Source organism: Adiantum capillus-veneris, chromosome 16, assembly GCF_014529385.1.
Source record: "Adiantum capillus-veneris isolate H3 chromosome 16, ASM1452938v2, whole genome shotgun sequence".
Taxonomy (NCBI): Eukaryota; Viridiplantae; Streptophyta; class Polypodiopsida; order Polypodiales; family Pteridaceae; genus Adiantum; species Adiantum capillus-veneris.
In genome coordinates this window covers 139,284,448-139,302,609 of record NC_140946.1, presented here as the reverse complement: position 1 = coordinate 139,302,609, position 18,162 = coordinate 139,284,448, and the positions used below count along the sequence as shown (strand labels likewise).

Sequence of the window (18,162 nt, the reverse complement as noted above, 5' to 3'; positions counted from 1 at the left end):
GCTATGTCATTCCGATGGCCATTTTGGCAAGATATGGAACCAGGTCGAAGCGGGGCATGACTCGCATACAGGTTTGGGTGGTCCGAAGACCCAAGTGAGTCCTGCTGGAGAGACAAGACAGCGACAATATTCCATTAGAGGTGGACTATTGTTCAGAAATGGTAAAGTCTGCGTGCCGGAAATCGATGAGATTCAACAAAGGATTTTGTGCGAATGCCACAATGTTCCTAGCGCTGGGCACCCAGGCATCCAAAGAACGTTGGCTTTGGTCAAGCGATATTTCTATTGGCCAAGAATGCACTCTTACATAGAGAGCTATGTGAAGAGATGCGCTCAGTGTCAGGTCAATAAGGCAGAGCGCCTTAGGAAAGCTGGCCTGTTACATCCATTGGAAATCCCTGATGCTAAGTGGCAGAGTATTTCCATGGACTTCATTGTTGGTTTGCCTAATACTAGTCGGGGCAATGACGCTATTTGGATTGTAGTCGATACTCACAAAAATGGCGAAGTTTATACCAACGAAGTCGACAGTAAAAATGAGTTGGCGGTTTTATTTGTCGATCAGCTTTATAAGTTGTATGGTCTCCCAGAAGATATTGTCAGTGATCGAGATACTAAGTTCACTGGCCGATTTTGGCGAGATGTCTTTGATCACCTTCAGACGAAGTTGAGTATGTCATCTTCTAACCATCCTGAGTCCGACGGACAAACTGAGAGGATGAATCAGACGTTAGAGGACATGTTGAGAGCTTATGTCTCTCATAGGCAGTCTGACTGGGAAAGGTATCTTCCACAGTTAGAGTTTGCCTATAATAGTAGCAAGCATTCTGCTACTGGATTTAGCCCGTTCATGCTGATGTATGGATTCGAGCCTAAATCCCCGATTGCTATTGGCTTAGGAAAAGTCAAGGAACGCCAAGCTCGTGATTTCCTGTATGACATGCAGGAAATGCTCGAATTGGCTAAAGATAGTATAAGAACGGCTCGTGATCGAGTCACTACTTATGCTAATCAAAAGAGATCTCCAAGGACTCTAGATGTGGGACAATGGGTCTATCAGAAGATACCCAAGGATTCCAAGACTATGCGAACAGGAAAGCATTATAAGCTTTCAGCTAGATATTGTGGTCCGTTCTTGATCACAAAGAAAATTGGCCAAGTTTCCTACAAACTAGCTCTTCCTTCGGATGTTAGTGTACATCCAATGTTTCATGTCAGCCGCCTTAAAGTGAAATTGGGCGAAGCTGATGTTGTCGTGCCTATCGAGGAAAATGTATGGCAAGATATGCAAACTGAATATATTCCTTGAGAACCAGAAGCAGTTTTGGATCATCGTACCCGTCATTCTCGCCAAAAGGCTTATGATGAGTACTTAATTAAATGGAAGGGTCAACCTGAAAGGTTTGCTACTTGGGAACCTGTTAGAGCTTTGAAGGCTCGGTATCCCCACTTCATTGATAAGGACATCAATAATTCTTAAGGGGGGAAGTATGTTATGTCCCGCTCACAGGAAAGGGGATCTAACATATGCCGTCGGGATGGGCATCCAATGTTCGGGCGGACGTAGTGTGAACACGGCCAATGTGGCCGGCCATTATTATAAAAGGGAGGCCAAGGCCTCATTTACAGTTATCGACCCCCACTGGCAGAGTGCCAGTGGTTAGCCCGCGAGGCTAGGAGTGCGTGAGGTCACCTCGATGAGGTGAGGCCGGGTGGTATGGGACGCCCGGTCTTACAGGTGCACGCCTACGTCCTCGGACGCTGGCCCCAGCACGGGGGAGCTGCCGGATGGTGGCTATGGTCGGGTGGTTCGTCCGACGCGTATCTGTAGGCGGTCTGTGTGGCCGGGAGATCCTTTCTCCTCGTTCATTTCACTCTCCCATTGTCATTCGGGGAGAGCAAGTTGTTCATTCTCCATCTCTCATGTCTAATGTGCAGGCGAAGATTGAACGGCTTCAGGAGAAGGAGACTCTCTCGGTCTCGTCTTCTCCAAAGCATGATACACAGGATTTGCATGATGATAAGCATGATGATTTGAATGATAATGATGAGCATGATGATTTAGATGACATTGACCAGCATGATGATTTGCATGATGACCACGATGTGATTTCTCACAAGCATGATGATTTGTATGATCAAGACGTGATTGTTCACCAGGATGATGGTTTAGTTGATGCTTTTTCTAGCGAAGCTAACCTCTTTGCACATTCGATCGATCACAAAGAATCGATCTTGGCTTTCGAGTCGAGGTCCACAGCAAACCCCCAGGCAGATTCGATCAAACACGACGAACCGATCTTGGCTCTCGAGCCTCGGTCCAAAGAACCCTTACAGGAAGTACTATGTGTTCGAATGATTAGTGAGCACGCATTGTTCGAGTGTTTCATTCGTGATCGTTTCCTGTATTTTAGTCAGCGTCTTTATGTGATCCCTTTTTCTAGGCATGACATCTTGTACGTTGAGCACGTTTCGCTCATGAATGAGCACACGCTACAGCATGACCAGGGTTCAGTCAGTCAAGTCAATCTAGAATAGGAAGTGATCTGGCACTTTTGTGAGTCTGTTCGCAGACCGTGCATGACCAGACACTTAGATTAGATGCATATCCTCCGCTTGCAGACAGCATGATCATCAGCATTTCCATCAGAATCCATCAGGGGAATTTTCCAGTGCATTAAACCTATTTTCCCTATTTTTGACATTTTTCACTTATTTATTAAGTGACTTGGGCAATTTTGCTAAGATAATATATAAGCAACCTAGGGCTAGCACTATCTGGCAGAAGAAGAAGGAGAGCATCAGGCACTCAATGCAGCAAGCCTCTGGAGACCCTTCTCAGCAAGATGACCCCCCCTTCAACCTGGCGTTTTTGGAGCCCTACAGCCAGCGTTTTCAGCCCTGCAAATAGCGTTTTTTAGCCTTGCACCTTGGCGATTTCAGCAAGGGTTTTTAGCAAGCAAAAGGCTCAACCCTTCTAGCGTTTTTCATCATGGAATTTGAGCCAGCCAGGACTAGCCCACTTAGCGTTTTCAGCAGCCTATGATCATCGTTTTTGCTGCAGAAATTCAGCGCTTAAGAGACCAACAGTACAGCGTTTTGAAGCAGCAGAAATTCAGCCAAGTCCGCGTTTTTGCAATAGCATCAATTCAGCGATTCGAAGCATTTAGTTTTCAGCCATAGTCCCGTCCTCATCGTCACCCCCGTCGGCCTCGACATAGCAAGCATTGTAGACTCATTGCATCAGCCATTGTATCAGATTGTGCAATCAATAGTAGACCACTCTCGCCATCGAGAGTGGGGCAGGGTTTGCCAACATCTCCGGTGTCGTATTCTCTTCTCTCTCTCTCAGTTTCATGCACCTTCACGCACAGTGTCCGTTCAGTTTGTTTGTGTCCATTGCACTCTCTCATTAAAGAACGGAAGGCTCTCCCTTCCATAAGTAAAAGGAACCTTGAGCACAGTTCGGAGCACTCATCTTGAGCAAAATTCAACATTCATTCCGATGCACCTTACAAGCTCGATGGGCTGCCCAAAAGTCCGGACTGCAGCAAGGAATTTCCGTTAGTAGATGCGCGGCTTTTTGAGGAAGTGGGCCAAAAACACCAAAACTCTAGCTCCGGGGCTGAATCCTACGATGTGGATCAAAAATGCTAGGAGCACTGCAAGACGCAGAAAACGCTCAGTGATCTGCAACTTGCGCTAGGGAGAACGATCATAAAACGCTGGCCTTGGTGGTCCCTTTATACTAACTTTTGGTGACAAGCGGGGAAAATGTTCCAGGTCAGGAAAATGTGCAAATGTGTGCACATGTGGTTTTCAGGCGATAACTCATTGATCTATGAACCATTTGACAAAAGATAGTTAGATACGTAGTGTTCGGTACAAATTCGGTTCGTAAGGTACATAGTACTGAATGGATTGAGTTTTTAGGTACGTAAAATTCGTACTTTTTTTCACAAAGCCTAAAACTGAGAGTACTTCAGACATTTATATATGCATTCACCAAGACTTCTAATAAAGACTAGCAAATCAACGATAGACCATTGCAAATGCCAAAAACTAGAGTCCACGACTATAAGCGAACAATGAAAAACAAAGCTGAGCTTAGCTAACCAAAGAGTGTCAAATGTCTGTTGTCATGGTCACATAAAACTAAGAGAATCAAAATAAATACATAATGAATCATGATAATCCAAGAGTGAAGTCTGAAGTCCCGACTCTAATAAGTAGTAAGTACTACAAACCGCACACTACTCAAAGCACCTGGAAGAGAGGAGCACACACTGCACTATACTTGTATCTCTGCTAAAACCAATCGCTCTCAACCGCAGCAAGGCGTTTTTCGAAAAGAGAGACCTAATTGGCTGAAATAGAGCAGCCCCAAGGGAGGGAGGGAGGGAGGGAGGGGGGGGGGGGGGGGACCCGTGTACGGATCCGTACTGTACAGATAGAATCCATACGTACGTACGGATGCATCCAGTTTACTGGACCGACACGTTACTCTAGCCTAGACTTACATGCACGTCATGCCAAATGCCCACCGAAGTGTAATAACATCTGTCCAAACACGTGTACAAAGCAAGAGGATTCTAGACACTCCTATCTAGAGATATGCATGGAATTGGCTCTGGAAGTCGATGAAGCATGTCCACGTCGCACCACAGAGCCATGTGCACGTGACAGAAGGTGTGGTGACAAGGTTGCAACAGCCCTGATATCGCATTGCAAAGTGCAGGCGTCCGTACCGCTGATGTGGCACCACATACACATTGCTAAAGTGGCGCATGTACGGACCAATGACTCGGCTCAACGTACAAATGTGCTAACATGGCTGATTTTCTATGCTGGGGATGCTTTTTGGCTCCAATTATTGATAACAGATGGCTTTTTGTGCTTTTTAGAGGACGTACAATAAAGTGAGTTGCTTGTGGGCCCAAGAGAAGGACTACAGTCTAATGAATTATGCTTGTTGGACTTAGACTGGCAAGAATGAGCAAACAATTTAGGAAGAGAAGCTCACACATGACAGAAGTATAGTTGATTAGCAGTGATGGGCATATGTACATCATATTAAGGGGAAAAAAGCACCCGGACGGTCTTAGGGGTGCTCTAGCCTCACACACTTCAGACCATAATAAAATATAATAAATAATCCACAAATCCTCTTTGCAGTGCTTCAATAAACATGACCCAAAGTCTTGTCAAAGCTTCTCACATCTCAAAAGGCCGCACCTTTGGAAGAGAATTGATAAGGTTGTCTCAAATGCCAAAATGATCTCATCTACGGTCTCTTCCTAACATATTGATATTGCATACGAATGTGTTTAGTGCAGGTATGAAACACGTGGTTCATCGTAACTACCAATGCAATGTCCCAAGCTTCTGACTTTTCACAAGGCCACACCTTTATGAAAATTTCTGCAAGGTTGTCTAGTGTCTCTTCTACATGGTGTCTTCCTAAAATGTTGGTAGAGCATATGAATGTGATCTCTTCTACACAATGTCTCTTCCTAACATGTCAATAGAGCAGATGAATGTGCTTAGTGCGGGTATGAAACACATGATTCATGCAACAGTCTTGGACACTCCAAGCGAGAAATCAATAGCAACACACGAACAGAACTTCAAAATCACTTACCATTAATAGAGAGAAAGAGAGAGAGAGTCGACATGACCCGGCGTAGTTCCGTGCCGAGAGGTATTGGCCCCAAAGTCAGGCACCCCTTTTGGTATTTCTTTTAACATTAATCATTACAAAGTACAACTCCCGAGGGACCTCTGCTCTCAGACTCTACGTCCATATGCTCTTTAGAGTGAGGCCCCAAAAGGGCTCTTTTAAATAGTACAAGGGATGCCAAAAGCAGAGCCCCAAAAGCAATCAGTTCAAAAGCTTCAAGTTCCAAAAGCATCTGGTCCAAAAACTGGAGCCAAAAGCTAGCAACGCAAATCGTAAAATTCCGTGCAGTGCCATGTCAACTACAAGCGGGATTCGCGGGATTGTACGGACAGCCTGCCATGTCAGCATCTTTGTGCTAGTTCTCTTTTTAATAAGTCTTGTGTCCCCTAAGGCCCCATCGTACGGGACCTTGTAAGTTGAAACAACTTATAATTCTTTGTCAGTTTCTAGGGCGGACATGCCAGGTCATCAGTTTGTGACAATTCATCATAACTACCAATGCAATATCACAAGCTTCAAACTTTTCACAAGGCCACACCTTTGTGAAAGAATATACAAGGTTGTCTAGCATTAGCACAGATACCAAGCTCATATCCTTTACTATGTATCTTCCTAGCCTAATGATAGTGAACCTCAATGTAGCATGAAATACTTGGCCCTTGTAACTACCAACGTGCTCTAATTGTGAACGAAGATAGTGGTAGCAAACTGAGTACAATCATGACAACATATGATCCTAACCAGTATCATGCATTAATCATTTTAACTTCCACTACAGGTCTATAGAATTGACCCTGTGTCATTCCAACATACTTGTGAAAGGAAGCCTCCTCTTGCTTATGCATTGAAACTAGATCATTCATACTTGTGCACACACACAAACACTATGAACTTCTAAGTCTGACCAAAGCTAGTGACATTGACCAAAGCTAGTGACTATGAACAATATTTTTCAAGGATGACTATGCAATGGGGAAGTTCCGTATGTACGAAGACCGCAAGTTCAATAGTTTGACAACACCTATTTTCCCGACATTACACAAAAAAGTCTAAAACTTCCTGTGCAACAATATTTTTCAAGGATGAGTGCAATGGGGGGGTTCCCTATCTACAAAACCTCATGTTCTGAGGACATGGCAAGACTTCAAGGCCGCCCTTGCTCTCCCCGATATCTTACATCCCTATCAGAAGAACACCTTCTTGCAGATTGGGTGAACTTTAAAATGATTCCCAACGACACTTTACAAGATTATAATTCAAGAGTATAGAATGTGTATCTGCCGGTTCCTTTCTTCGTAGATCTAACTTTGGAGGAGCATTGTGACAAATACGCTTTTGGGTTGCTTTCACCACTACAAGAGTACTATTTTTCAAAATGGGTTACAAATATGAGAAATACACTATTGGATTGCAAGAATTGATGAACCATGCAACAATTGGTTCTAACTTGATCAAGTTATCAAGCCTGAAGTTATCATGAAATAAAGTCATCACTCTGCTGCAAAGGGGGCGGACTATTTCCTTGGATGTGAATCAGAAGAAGGATGCTTCCTCTTGAATTGAGAACATTTGATTTTTCTTCCTTCTTAATAATAAGTAACGGATTGACGTATTAGCATAAACAGAGTAAAGACATAAGTATATCTGCTGGGTATACTAGGGCCCTATGTGGTCAAAGAAGGTACAGACCAATACTTCATTGATGTACTAGATTTACGAGCATGATCAGACATAATTTAGCAGGGTATGCTTCATCGGGCATGCTATGAAACCATGTCTGACATAGTGCAACACTAGAATAATCTATCATGCAAGGACACCTGAGCACTCCTTGCACTGTACACGAGAACACGAGATACAAACCATCACTGGATTAATGTATCCCCCCCCCCCCCCCAAACTTGTGAGGTTTATGTGATGTGAGTAGTTGTGTCAGAGATGAATGGCGGCGACATTCAATTTTTCTTGCATGACTGCATGGGGAATTCTTTACAATGGTTGTTGAGTTTTGGTACGCACCTGTAATCGCAGGCGATAACTCTCGAGAAGTGCATGTAATGAATGACTTACTGACATGGCGGGACATATAACACCCAGTAGGTCTGACATATATTCACTATTTAATATCCGCGACATATGTGAGATATGCAATAAATATTCGATATTCCTTGCCATCTAACTAATGACATGCAGGTTTTATGCTAGCAGCTTTTGGGCCCAACATTTTGAAGCTATCGAAAGCAGAAGTTTTCTATGCTCTGTTTTAGAGTACTTTTTCAAGTTGCTTTTGTAAGACAATAAAGCTTATAAATGAGAGGCTAGGGGACATTGTATCAGATCATGAATGTGTGGTCGCACATGGTTGTAAGCTCTCTTCATCAATCAATAAAGCAATACCGCAAGGGCGCTCAACTTGAGGGCCAATACTCTCTGGGGCAGAACTACGCCGCTCTTGTGTCGTCTCCAAGTGGAATTGTAATGTGTGGTCGCACATGGTTGTAAGCTCTCTTCATCAATCAATAAAGCAATACCACCAAGGGCGCTCAACTTGAGGGCCAATACTCTCTGGAGCAGAACTACGCCGCTCTTGTGTCATCTCCAAGTGGAAATGTAATCTGTTCAAGTCTTCCAATCGCAGTTTTACATGTTTAGGTGGGCCATCTATCCAACGGGTGATTACAAACAAAACCTGCTCTAGCTGAGGAGCTACAATTTCACCACAACCAAATTAGCCCCAAGGCACTTCAGCCAAACACACACAACCGCAGTTGTATATTCAGTTTCACGACTAGAAGCGGCCACAATAGGCTGCTTCTTGCTCAACAACGATATACATCAGTTGCCGAGCATATATAAAAATCACTTGTGTGAAGCAGCTGAGCCATATTCTAGAGGCAATGGTCCTCAATTGAGATAAAATTAAGAAAATCAACACACATTGCTAGACAATGGCATCAAAGTTACCTTCTAGATCTATGAAAACATGTCGAGTGGATATTCATATCTTTCATGTCAAGCTAAAGAAATCTTTTGAAATGCACTTAGTTCACATCAGACTCCTCACAAGTTGATCTTCCAGTAGGCAGCCATAAGGCTATTTTTAACATAGGCTCAAATTGTCCGAATGTCAAAGCTCCCCAGCACTGCTCATGCATCAATCCTTTTTAACTGCTGAAACAGGCACCTGCCAAAGTCTCCAATGTGGGTGGATGTTGTTGCTTGCATCCATGGATGTGAGGCTGACCAGCATCAAGGAAATCTCTTATCACATCAGTTTCACCCATGAATTCTGCACGTTCTAAATCCTCAACAGCTTTGACAGTATAATTAATCGCACTCGTAAAGGATAATATCAACTTGTAAGCATTCACTTATCTTTCAAGTCTCACATGCAATGCAGCATGAGATGATATAATCTTTCTGAAGTTGATGTTCAAGCATTTCTTATCTTCCTAAGGGATTTGATATGGTCAGTGAATTTGAAGCAATATTACCATTGTCCACGTGACTTGGATGCCACAAAGCCATTGCACTTCTTTTGCGAAAGTTTGTTTACCTGTCCTGACTGTAACTCCTGCCTTAGTTTCTTCAACTTCTTTTTTACAAGTATGGGAGCATCCTCGCCTTCTTCCTTGGTGTATAACAATACCAAGGCAGCCAAAGCTTCAAAGGTTTGTGAAATGTAGTGATACAAAAAAAAAGTACTCCAATAATGGTGCCCACTCTATGAGCACAACAGCATTTTAGTGAAATTCGTTGGAACAATCAAGGTTCGTTCATGGTAAATAAACCTTTTCTGTAGGTCTTTTGGCTGGTAGCTACTCCTTCCAAAATCATGCAGCCATTATAAACCAGCACGAAAGCAATGTATGGAAATCCTCTCATGCAAAGGGTATTCAACAGCTGCAAAATGGATACATGCCTATCGGTCTACTCAAATCGCCATAATTCTGCCTGATCCTTAGTGCTAATGGATCTGAGAACAAGCTTTTACTGAAAACAATGTGTCTGCATGTGCACACATGCATACACACGAGCGTCTATGTGTGAGATAAAAACACGGAACGGTCATGCGGAACAAGCTCATATAAACGGAACAGGGAGCAGACCTGAAACTATTGTGTGCGTGTGTATGTGTGTGTGTGTGTGTGTGTGTGATTTCGAGAGTGGATAATTTCACCCAAAACAATTCCAAATAGAAACCTTCTTAACCGCATACCAGCCAGGCATCTCAAGCCAGAAATTGGCCAAAATAACTCAGAGATTCTCATAAAGCAACCAATCAGTAAAGTATTTGGAAGGTTCAGTATTAAACCACAGAGTACACCTAAATGCTACCTAGAGAAGTTTGAAAAGATGTACAAATTTCTGAAATTACTGCAAAACAGAACCATTGAGAAGGAGCACAAATTGCTCAATCAATCCCATGGCTTCATCTACTATAAAGATATTAAAACGAGCATAACTTGGTTCGGCACAGCCTTCAAATAAACGATAGGCAACTGAAATAAACAATGAAACAACAATATTCGGACCATATTGCAGATAGATTAATGTATGTTCAAACCCAGTAGAATTACTCTAATGCCAGTCCACAAACCCTTAGTGAATCAACATCGCGACAACCAGTCACAGCAAAAACCAAGAATAGAAAAAGGTTAAAGACGTATTTTTATCATCAACAGCTCGGTACCAACCTGAGAGGTGGTGCTTTGTTCGACCAACTCCATAATGTAAAGCCTTAGGACAGGAAACTCAACAACACCCCACCCACACAAACTTGTAGTGAACCAGTGTAATCGGCAAATATACAAGCACTCAACTCACTTTCCAGGACACATACCAATGCAAAGCAAAGCTAAGTGAGGGGAGAGATCATCCCTCACCTTTAAGTAGAGGACCCTAGAGACTCCCGCGAGCTCAGCTTACAGAATCGGCACAAAGTCTAAGTATGCAGGCGGCGCAGCTACCATATCAAGCAAATATGAGCCATTAGCGATGGCGTAAGGGAGAGAGAGAAAAGGGGGACCAGGGACAGCACTGCTAAGCGCGGGGAGAATGCCAACCAAGAACCTCGCATCACGCTCGGGGAAGAGAGACCCCATTCAAGAACGTGTACATGATTATGCCAGGGGTATTAAACCCTTTGAAAGTAAGTTTTAGGAGAGGGTTCCCACAAAGAAGAATAGCAACTCAACACAAGTGTGTTTAGGCGTGAGTTCCACCCGATGCATACGAACCATAGAGCTTTACTTAAGCCGAGATAGTGCAGAAAGAGGTTCGGCCCCATAGGAGGAGAGATTCAGATTTTAAGCATCAAGTGGAAGGCCCTTTAGTGGATAAGGCTAAGTCATAATTAGCACTGTAATTTAAAAGTTTTGAGAGAGGAGTTTCCCAGTATAAGATAGGCCGAAGAAGATCAGTAGTTTACAGCAGCCAATAATGAAACAAACAGAAGAGCGGGAACACAAACCGGTTCTCATCGCGCGCTCGCTGCTGCTGTGAATTCCTCGCTGCACCATCGCCGCCCCCCCCCCCCCCCCCCCCCCCGCGCTGCCTTGCCATCCCGCTGGCTGCCTCCCCCCTCCCGCCTGACCTCAGCCCCCGCTGCCCCCCCTCGCGCTGCCCCTGCCCAGCCCGTCCGCCTGCCCCCAGCCCCAGCTGCCGCCGCCCACTGCCCTATCCCCTGTGCTTTTTTCGTTGCCTGCCCGCTTGCCCCAGCCCGCTTTATCCCCCACCCCCGGCTCGGCTCGCTCGCCCGCCCGTTTGGGTCCTTCTCCTTGGTTACTCCCTACATTTCGGCACTTTCGGCATTTGTTTCAACTCCTTGGAGCAGTGTTTGGCGCGCCCAATTGCAGCACCCTCCCGTCGTCCCCTTCTTACGCCACAGCAGTAGACACAGATGGAGGCTCCAGCTTCGCCACAGAGGGACTCGCCAGAAGCCCCCTCACCCGACCCCGCTGAGCCCACCATTCGACTTGCTCTCTCACCTCCAGAGCAAGCGAGCCTTGCCGTAGAGGTAGAGCGATTGCAGGCGACCTCGGTCATCTGCAAGATTCTCGGCACCCGACCTAGCAGAGGAGAGCTGTGAGACCTTCTCCAGGCCCGCCTTCTCGCAAAGGTGGGAAACATTTTGGAAGTCCAGATTCTCGGACGGGGTTACTATCAGATCGAGTTTGAGTCCCCCGAGATGGCGTCCAAGGTCATAGCTATGAGTCCACTGGCCATCCGAGCATCACGTGCCCACTTTCGACAGTGGCGACATGGTTTTGACCCAGCTTCGGATGTTCTCGTAGAGGAGGCAGACATCCCCATCTCAGTCTGCTTTCCGGGTTTACGGAGGGAGTACCTACCACTTCTTTCCAGGATCGGTTCCGCCATTGGGACTGTCCTGGAGACACCTCGTACGGCAGCATCAGTAGTTGCCAAGGCGGCTGGCATTCCCTCAGTTCGAGTCTGGCATTCCCTCAGTTCGAGTTTTGGTCACAGATACCCACACGCTCCCGAAGGTTATCCTTTTACCTCGGGTGAGTGGGGGTTGGTTTCGACAAAGTATGGAGTACTCGGCCTCCCGAACCAGTGCTTCATTTGCCGACAGATGGGCCATCTAGAAAAGGCCTGTCCACGGAGGAGGCCGCGACCTGCACCACAGCCTCAGCCTCAACCCCAACCTGCCAGGGCAGGCCCGCAGCCATAGCCAGCGGCACAGCGTACAGATGCAGAGCCACCCTCCGAGCCTGGGGCTCCAACGGAGGAGGGGTGGCAGAAGGCCCGTGGCCGCCGACGCCAAGGGCCACAGCGTCAGCCTGGCACTCAGAGTGGCCCTCAGGTGCCTACTCAGCAGCAGTGGGTTCCCACGGGGAACCGTTTTGGTCCTCTTGAGCATGAGGAGATCCCTGCGCCAGCCCCCGCCTCCGCTTCTCCCTCGACAGCCGCTCCCCCCCCCCCCCCCGAGTTCCCCCCCTCTTCCTCATCCTCCCCGCCTTCGGCTCCCGTCGCCTCTCCACCTCGCCCCTCTACTTCTGTCGCCCCATCCCGCCCCTCTTCTCCTCCACTCTCCCCAGCTCCTTCTCCCCCCCCTCCTGCTCCAGTTCCTCAGTCGGCTCAGGAGACCGGTCCCTCTCCGACGGCTAGGAGATCTCTTGGCAGCGCCTTTGCCGCGAGTCGCCTAGCGAGAGAGGGTCAGCCCTTCTAGCAGCCCCCTCTACAGATTCAGACATCCTCCCTTGAAGCTATCCCTCGTGGGCTGACGCGCATTGACGTCCGACGCCGCTGGGACTTCTTCGACTACGGGTTCACTCGTTTTCTTGGTAATTCCGCAACAGACCATGAGGCAGCCTGTTTCAGGGTCCATGTTTTGTTCCTCGCCGCTAGGGGGACAGAGGCCTTGGACTCAGCAGTTGGTTTCTCATTCCCCCTCTGTGGTAGGGCCGAGACAGAGTGGTCCCTTGATTCAGTGGTCGGATGGTTGCATACACAGGTCTTAGAGTTCTCTCACCACATGGGAGAACTTGGAGTTACAGATATGCTGCAGACTTTGTGTCCATTGGCCAAGTTTGCGGTGACACCCCCAGACTCGGCACGATGTAGGCACATTGTGGTGTACTTCTTTGCTGATACGCAGTGTTTGCCTTGCTATGTATACATTCATGAGGACTCCTGGACAGAGGAGGTTGCGTTACGCACGGCTCGCTCTGCTTGGGCTTGGGCTAGGCACTCACTGCAGTCACGCCTATCTAGAGGACGCTCGGATGCGGATTACTCTCCATCCAAGCCTGCCTCGAAGATAGCCCATTTTGCTGCTGCGGCAGCATCTGTTCTCTCTCGCTCCCCATGAGGATCGTCTCATGGAACGTGCAGGGACTAGGTGGGCCCTCGTTTCAGCGACAGCGGGGCCAATTGGGTCAAGAGCTTCAACGTTGCCTTGTGGGAGGAGAGATTGATCTCCTTATGCTTCAGGAGCACCATCTGTGTGAGAGCCGCATCGGCGATGTGGTCAGATTTTGTGCGGACATTATGATACCTTTTGGTCAGCTGCTTTTGGACCTGGAGGCATCCAGAGTGGGGTATGTATGACTATTGCGGACTCATTGCAGCAGGCCATTGTGGGCAGAGGGTTATTATGCCAGGCAGGGCTCAGTGGATTACTATGCAGGTTCAAGGTGGCCTTGTGGGCTTCCTGAACATCTGTGCGCCCAATGTGGCGAGTGCTCGTGCAGAGTTTTGGTCACAGATTGTTGAGTCTTTGCCGCAGGCCAATCATTGGTGTATAGGAGAGGACTTCAACATGTTGGAGGACCCTTCTGACAGGATTGGTGGCAGCCATGCTACTGTGCATGGAGTCGAGTTGGCAACTTGGGAGAGGTTTTGTATGACTTTGAGGGTCTCGGATACATGGCAGCACTCTGGTTTTGTGTGGCCCCAGACAGTCTTGCCTTCTCTAGATCGGACCGCAGAGTGGGAGGAGTGAATCTATCGCGGATAGATCGCTTCTACACTAGTGACCACTTCAGTGACTTGGGGGGATCAATGGGCATCCTGGCAAGGACTTCCTTCTCGGACCATGCACCAGTGATCCTCATGGTGACATACAGGCAGAGGAGTGGGAGCACGATGATTCGCATCCCAGAGAGGGTCTTGTTGGACTCGGCACTCAGAGAGAGGGTAGAGGCTCTCTGGACAGAGGGCATGGACAGCCAGGTTTCACCGGCAGACAGAGTGGCCTCAGGCCTAGCTCAGCTTAGCCACTTTTTTCTTCAGGAGTCTCTGGCTCGCCGAGCTACAGCGAGAGAGGCGGAGCAACGTCTCAGACGAGGCATTGCTTCACTACAGAGGATGCAAGACCAGCATCCAGACAGTCCATGGTTGGAGGAGCAGTTACAACAGGCTCGACAAGAGCTTACTAGCACAAAGGAGAGGCGTCATGAGTTTGCCTTTCACCAACAGGCATCTCAGTGGACTCAGGAGGGTGACAGAGTGACTGGTGCTTTCTTTGAGACAGTGGGACCTCAGCACTCGCATGCCAAGGTCATTCAGTTGAGGAGGCCCGATGGGTCAGTTGCTTGTGAGCCCGAGGATATGCGTGCAGTTGCTACTGACTGTTACCGTGAGTTACTGTCGGCTGAGCCTCAATCAGAGCGGCAAGATGCATGCAGGGAGCAGGTTTGGGCACAGGTGCCATGTCTTGTGACAGAGGAGATGTGCCAGAGGCTAGAGATGCCACTTCAGCTTGAGGAGCTGCACACGGCTCTTAGGGCCCTCCCTCGTGGTAGCTGTGCAGGTGAGGATGGGTTGACTCCCAGCTTTTTCTTGGAGTATTGGGACCTGCTTGGCCCAGATCTTTGTAGTGCTTTTCACTACATTTTGCACACAGGATTGATGCCTGACAGCATGAGTGAGGGCCTGATCTACCTCATTCCCAAGGAGGGTGGCTCCTTGGATGAGATTCGACAGTGGCGCCCCATCACCATCCTCAACTCGGCCTACAAAATTCTTGCCAAGGCTCTGAGTTTGAGGATTCAGCCACTTTTAGAGAGCCTTATACATGGGACTCACACAGGTTTTGTCAAGGAACGCAGTATCCTTGACAACATCTTTACTTTCTGGGAGGCTTCTTCCCTGGCAGGGCTCCGTGGTGAGGACCTTGTGATTCTTCTTCTCGATTTTGAGAAGGCATACGACCGAGTTGACTGGGACTTTCTAGAGGGCACTCTCCGCAGGATGGGCTTCTCAGATGCTTGGATCAGAGGGGTGTCAGCTTTGTACAGACAGGCTCACATCAGGTGCTTTTGGCAGGGGGGAGAGGTGAGCGCTTCATGCTCACACGCTCGGTCAGACAGGGTTGTTCTCTTGCCCCCTTCCTCTTTCTGTTCTATGCGGAGGCGATGAGCAGCTTTTTGGTGTCACAACAGCTTGGTCTTCGGGGCTTAGCACTCCCTATTCGGGGAGAGGAGCTACTCGACGCTGAGTTTGCCGATGACTCAACCTTGTACTTAGATGGCCAGGTCCCAGGAGGCCAATATTCACAGATGTGAGCAGGCTCTGGAGACCTTCTGTTGTGCATCAGGCGCACTGATCAACTGGAGAAAGACAGTGGCTTTCTCGGTTGGTAGTGCTCCTGTGCCAGATTGGATGCCAGGAGAGGGTTTCAGGTGGATTCCCCCAGGGACTGCAGTTCGGTACTTGGGTTGTCAGGTTGATTTGGACTTGTCTCCCGAGCAGCACATTGCTCCTCTTCTCTTGTCCATCAGGAGAAAGCTGTTACATTGGAGCTCAGCACGACTTTCGCTGGCTGGTAGAGTAGTAGTTGCCAACCAGGTGCTGTTGGCGACTATGTAGTACATCACTTCCTGTTGGATCTTCTCGAGTTCTTGTATCAGCCAGGTATAGAGGCTAATCAGGAACTTCCTTTGGTCAGGACGTGACACTCAGATGGCCCAAGCCAGGATGGCTTGGTCAGTCATCACGTTTCCTTGTTCTCAGGGAGGGCTTGGGATCATCGATCCAGCACAGCAGAGCAGAGCCCTTCTAGGGAAGTTCATAGTCAGAGGACTTTTCCAGGTGAGGAGCCCTGGAAAGAGTTCTTGTTGCAGAGGCTTCATGCCAGGGTGCCTCAGTCAGGAGGCCCTTGGCAACCTTCGACCAGATGGATCTTTACAGAGATGCGCCGAGTTGGTTTGACCAGGAGACTGGAGGACAGCTTCGCTATGAGTTTGCTTCGTTCTTGGGAGCTCTTATGGCGTGGCCTGGAGCAGCGACAGCCGATGTGCACGGAGGAGCGCCTACGGAAACCCTCGTCTGGAACCCCATGGTTAGCACTCAGAGAGGCCACTTGGTTGGTAGTCGGCCTCATGTTTCCTGGGGTCCCATGGCAGCAGGTCCAGTGCGCTCTCTAGGTGACTGGCTAGAGTTCACAGGTTTGTCAGAGGAGGTGTAGGGTTTCCAACTGCAGGGCATGAGAGGGGTGCAGAGCATGTGTCAGGACATCTCAGAGTCAGTTCCAGTTGAGTGGCTCACGTCTCTCGAGCCAATAGCACCCCGGTGGATGGGAGCCTTCACACGACTGGAGGTTCTCATTTCAGTTAGGGCCTGCTCAGAGGCTGGGACTGTTCTTCGAGCTTCAGGGTGGGGGACGATTACAGCGAGTTACAGTAGAGGCTCCGCAGGTAGCGGAGTGCTGTTTTCAAAGGATCCGAGTTGTGGGCATCTGTGGGAGGACTTACGTCATAGATCCTGACCCGGCAGCTCTTGAGATTGGACACTGGAGGCTATGGGCTTGGGAGTGTTGTCCACTGGCACGAGTACAGTGGGATCCTGGTGAGTGGCTATGGAGGGACCCCTTCTCTTCTGCAGACCACCCAGGAGTCCCCTTCTTTCAGTACACTGTTTGGCTTGGACGTCATATACTTGCAACACACGGAGAGGCCCGCCCCGCTGCAGCACGTCATTGGCAAGAGGAGGGCCTCACGGTCGAGCTCTTGGCAACCTTTTGGCAGAGGCTGTGGGACTCCAGACAGCCGAGGCACGTCACTTTGTTTCAGTGGTTGGTTGCACACAGAGCTCCAGCAGTAGGGATCTAGCTTGTGCATAGTGGTCTCTCGACCACATGTGCAGCCTGTGACCAGTTGGTGGAGAGTCAGCGTCATTGTCTTTGGGACTGTCCCTCGGCCCAGCAGGTGTGGCTACGAGTTGTGGCTACGAGTTCTTCGGCTGATGCCTACTCTCTCCACGGCTAGATAGTACACTTGGGGGGCAGCGGCTTGGTCCACTCTCATGGGCCCGGCACTTCAGTTTGAGCTATCTTCCACCAGGAGGATGATAGTGATACAGGGGGGGCGTCCTACTCTTCAGCCTGCTACAGAGCTTACTCCACAGGAGTGGTGCAGTGAGAGAGAGGAGTGTTGGGAGCTCATCAGTGGCCTGACACTATGGTTCATCTGGCGGGCCCGCTGTTTCCGCATTTTTAAGGCCCGCTCTGTGCCGCCAATAGAGACTGTTCATGAATTTTGGCTAGAGCTGATCCATACTATCAAAGGACAGCTTGAGGGACTGCAGGGCAGCTCCGACCACTTGAGGGAGCGCCATGAGGCTTTCCTTTGACTCTGGCGCCCTGGGCCTTTCTATACCATTGTCCAGGGTGTGCTCAGATGGCACTACCGACCACCTGTGTAGCTCTTCCCTCCTCCCATCCCTTGATTTAGCCTCATTGTATATATGTTGTTCTTTCATTGGGAGAGTCTCCCCATCATGTTTGTTGTAGCCCTCTCTTGCAGAGGTGGTTGTAGCCCTACGGGCAGCTTTCATTAACTAATAGAAGGATCTTTTTCTCGGAAAAAAAAAGTATTAAGATAGGCCACTAATGAGCCACAGATGAAAGTGACATGTGAGTGTGCGCGAGCACCCACCCATACCCACGCACCATACTCAATGTTAAGGCCTACTGCCCATTGAGTACAGGCCTATTGCCCATTGAGTATGGGCCT

The 18,162-nt window shown here is 48.4% G+C and overlaps 1 protein-coding gene across 1 annotated transcript in view; it reads right to left on the bottom strand.

Moving 5' to 3' along the window:
- The window catches only part of LOC147439958 (uncharacterized), a 99,221-nt gene that overhangs the window by 32,728 nt on the left and 48,331 nt on the right, over positions 1-18,162 (bottom strand). The window lies entirely within an intron of this gene.